We start from the raw sequence: 4,514 nt of genomic DNA, 5'->3' as shown, positions 1-4,514 counted from the left end.
AAAAAACAACTTAAGGGCCAGAATTTAATATTATTTAATATTATGAAAGGATTTCATGTGTATTTGTGCTACGCTCCATCACAAACAATGGAGGACAGACACAGACTGAAATACATAAGGGCTACTGATTACAGTGCAGACAGTCAGCATAGGCTTTTATTACGGGGCTATTTTGGTAAATCAGGTAACTCTCAGATGGTTTTCTGAGATTTAGGCGCTAAATGGAAAATCATTTAGTGCTTGGTGGGTGTTAATTTTGTATCCTGCTTGTCACAGCAGGGAAAGCACAAGTGCATTTATGATGGCTGCATTTCGCTTAGAGGCAATCCCGCTGCTGTGCATGGTTCACTGTGCATTCTTACAACGACCATGAAAAAACTTTATAGTTAAAGATTTAAACAGAGTTTATTTAATTAACACATCACAATATCATGGCTAATGATGACTAATTAAACTGTATTTACTACCATGCACTTATTTTTGAATGTTTTCAGTGATTTTGCAGAGTGCAAGCTATTTATAACTAATATGGTCTTTAAACTAAGCGCGCTACAGTCTCTGCAGTAATCTATTACTTTTATTCTCATGGCAGTTTGCTTTGCAATGATGTACTGTAGGATTAAACAGAACACAGTAGCTAGGTGTATATGAAGGCAAAACATTAAAAAACACAAGTGTCTCCTCATTTGAATTCAGACTTTATGTGAATTCATTGTCTGACAAACAACAAAAAAGACAAACAGAAGCATATTTAGTTTCAGCCAGAGAAATGTCACAGGAAAACGTGTAGTCTTGGGATGATGAGAAATTTCACTTGCTTTATTTGTAAGGCAAGATATGTACTTGAGAAACTCCAACCTCAGCCAAGATTTCAATGGGCTCTATTCATCTTGAAGTCAGGTCTCAATTTTACACATTTCCTTGCCTTTTCTAACTTAGAACTAATAAAGCACAATGACTCAAGAGTCTTTACAAATGTGCCTCTATTTCACTCTTCCTGTTCGTTTATGAGGTGGAGTGTGGTTCAGTGACTACAAAAGCTGTTTTCTTTTCAAGAGAACACAGAGCACAGCGCTCTAGCTTATAGGAGAAATAGGAGAACCCTTCCTGGAAATAATCAAAGTTTGATTCATTTGTTCTTTTTTTTTCTTCAAACTCTCACCCTTTCTTTCATCCTTTGTTCTGTCTTTTTTTATTCAAACATTATGATAGATAGCAGTGCTTCATTTAAGAACAAAACTGATACAGTATATTTAATTGGGACTATAATCCTGGTTTTGAGTTTTGTTTTTGCAGAGGAAAGTTGTTTCACAGTCAAAATACCATCTATGGTTATACATTTGGTTCACTTGTGTGTTTGATTTAATCTTTCCTCTAATTTTAGCATAATTTCCCAGGAAACCTCCTGGAAAGGACTGTGCTGTTTCATACTAATTATATGGGAAGAGGAGACAGTGTTCTGTGACTACTGTCACAGTACCAATTTACTTGACTTTGTAAGAAAGAGCCAAGGAATGCTTCATCAGATATAGCACAATTGGGAGAATATTTCATAAAAACTGCAGCAATCTTAGAGATTAAAAAAAACTGGCACAGGGATGTTTAAATTCAAGTTAAAGCCATTCTGAGAATTGTGTACTTAGCAACTTGGCAAGACAAACACTTCCCACTTGAATTTGATCTGAGGAAACAAAAAAACCCAATACATTATGAGCAGAACAGGATCATTTAAAAGTTGTTATTAACACAAAAAATGAAAAAGAAATATGATGGAGATCAGGATTTAGAGATCAAGATCGAGATATTATTCCCGAGGGAGCAGTTTGTTTGCAGCTCGCAGCAAGATAACCTACAAAACACATACACCAAAGAACACAGAATCACATAATAGAATTCAAGAAGGTAGTAGCGGCAGGGACGAATGAGAATTTAAATCTATTTGTTCTTCAACAAGCCAAACAATGCCTCCTTCCCGAGGGCAGCAGCTGGTACTCTGAACACAGAGGGTGTGTGCTATCCCTTCAAATCCTCTCTGCCTTCTGGGTATCCCTAACTCTATACAGGAGGCCAAGATCAATGACCTTTATACCTGCTCCTTTGCTACACAGTTTCATAATATATCCGCTGGACACTGAACACTTTCATATTTGGAAAAATTGTAAATCTATCCTCTTTCTTTAACCTGTAAGTTGTACCAAATTAAACAGTCATCTCAATGAATGTTCTTGTACTTTCTCATCAAGGGCTTTCAGATACAGGCCCAGATAATTAGTCACATGGAAGAGCCCATTTATGGTTTTACATCCTTCTCAGTTCTCTGGGGTTTACATTCAGTCAGGTCTTGAAGAGATCTTGGGCCAGTAATATTACACACCTTTGGTCATTCTAAAAATTCACTAAAGACTTTGCATGTAAGCACCCAGAGGCTGGCTGATTTTTGATGAAGGTGCCAAACGTTTCTGGCACCAATGATCAAATTTGTCAGCATGCTGGGTAGGGATGGGTATTGATAAGATTTTAACGATTCCGATTCCATTTTCGATTCTGTTTAACGATTCGATTCCTTATCGATTCTCTTATCGATTCTTTTTTTTTAAAAAGGAGAACACTAAAGTCGATTAGCTTAGAACTGTGTTTTATATCTTCTCTTTGAACAAGATAGAAATTTAGGAGTAACATGGCCTTACAAACCCAACAGTGAGATCTTAAGAGATCCAGCCTACGGCTCTTCAATGGGGTGTCACAGGGTCCCCAGGAAAAAAATGTATATGTAAAATAATAAAATAAATATTCTCCTGTAGCAATAACAAAGTTTAACATAAATTATTCTGTAGCAATTACACAAGAATATCCAGTAATGTCCCTGCCTACAATTAAACACATTCACTTACCAAAGTGAAATCGGGGGCATCTGCTGTGGCAAATGGGTGCAAGCCTTTGACCACAAACTTAGACACTGCTCGGTGACATTCGTCTATCCTGGCCTGAAAGGAGACGCTACCGGTAGACTGCAGCGAGAACTGCCAGCATCTGAGCCAGCCAGACTCTGTCTCTCTCATCATGGTTATCTAAATGCAACGCACAGTAATAGCAGGTTTTGTAATAAGGTAAATCGCGCTAACATAATATGCAATGCTAATTGATTAGTTACCTGCAGTATTAACGGGAGAGGACGTGGAAACGCTACCGCTGCTGCTGGGTTGAGCTTCGCTAGTCCGGAGCGGATCAAAAACACGACATTCGTTGAAAGCAATCGCGTGTTTTTTGAGCAAATGCTTTTGCATATTCGTAGTGTTTCCTCCCTTTGATGAAATCTCTACTTTGCAAGTATTGCACGTTGCCCTGTTGTCATCCTTTCTCATAAAGTGTAACCAAACTTTTGAGCGTTTGTGCCGCTCAGGCGCCGTGTTTCCTACTGGGTAAAAGACGCTACTCAACGTGATGACGTCATTCGGGGCGACTGGAATCGATAAGGGAATCGTTTTTAAAAGTGGCAAACGATTCCAAGGAATTGAAACAGTGGGAACCGGTTCTCAACAAGAACCGGTTTTCGATACCCATCCCTAATGCTGGGTGACCCAGCATTTTGAATTTATTTTGTATTTTTGATTTCTTAGGTTATATTTGAATATGTTAGGTTCTCGTGTTATTTTTAATTGGGTTTAGTATAGTCTATCTTATGATCAAGGTCCCTTTAGTTTTGAGTCTTTGTCTGTTCTCTGTGTAGTCTGTCTTGTCTAACTTTCTATGTTGGAACACACCTAACTTTTGGTTAGGTGTGTTCCATGTTGTCAAGCTCATGTATTCATGTCTACGTCCCATTATGTTTCCTGTTTTATTTTGAAGAGTCTTGTGTTCCATGTCCTTGTGTGTTTAGTTTTGCTTCCCCTGTGGCGTCATGTTCATTTGTGTCAGCTGTGTTCTCCCAGGTGTTTCCACTTCTCTCATGACCCTTCTGTGTATTTAAGACCTCTTTGTCCTTCTGTTCATTGTCAGGTCATCTGTTTAGCTCAGCTCATGTTCCTGAAATTCATGTCATTTCAGGTCTCGGTCTTCTTAGATTCATAACGTTTGTATGTAGAGTTTTCCATCTCTAGCTTTAGTTTTCCCAGCTTAGGTTATAATTTAGTTTTCACCATTACCATTTTTTTTTCTATGTTTTTCTTACAGCCAGAATAAAAGGGTCACTTTTTGTTTAACTTCAGTTCTCTCCCTCGTGTTTCCTGCTTTTGGGTCCGCTCCTCAAACACACCGGCCACCGGTGACAACACTACAGGGTGGGCCATTTATATGGATACACTGTAATAACATGGGAATGGTTGGTGATATTAAAGTCCTGTTTGTGGCACATTAGTATATGTGAGGGGGCAAACTCCTCAAGATGGGTGGTGACCATGGTGGCCATTTAGAAGTCGGCCATCTTGGATACATCTTTTGTTTTTTCAATAGGAAGAGGGCCATGTGACACATCAAACTTATTGGTAATGTCACAAGAAAAACAATGGTGTGCTTGG

General features: G+C 38.5%; 1 long non-coding RNA gene across 1 annotated transcript; it reads right to left on the bottom strand.

The window, feature by feature from the left end:
* Window positions 1-2,583: 2,583 nt before the first annotated feature.
* Window positions 2,584-3,560, bottom strand: LOC309711421. The gene is made up of 2 exons (XR_014277971.1): window positions 3,152-3,560; window positions 2,584-3,068 (listed from the first exon to the last, which is right to left on the bottom strand). It is a non-coding gene; the product is annotated as an uncharacterized lncRNA (long non-coding RNA).
* Between the last annotated feature and the right edge of the window lie 954 nt (window positions 3,561-4,514).

Source organism: Aulonocara stuartgranti (assembly GCF_965226115.1).
Source record: "Aulonocara stuartgranti genome assembly, chromosome: 7".
NCBI classification, from domain to species: Eukaryota; Metazoa; Chordata; class Actinopteri; order Cichliformes; family Cichlidae; genus Aulonocara; species Aulonocara stuartgranti.
This window is presented reverse-complemented; position numbering and strand designations above follow the sequence as displayed.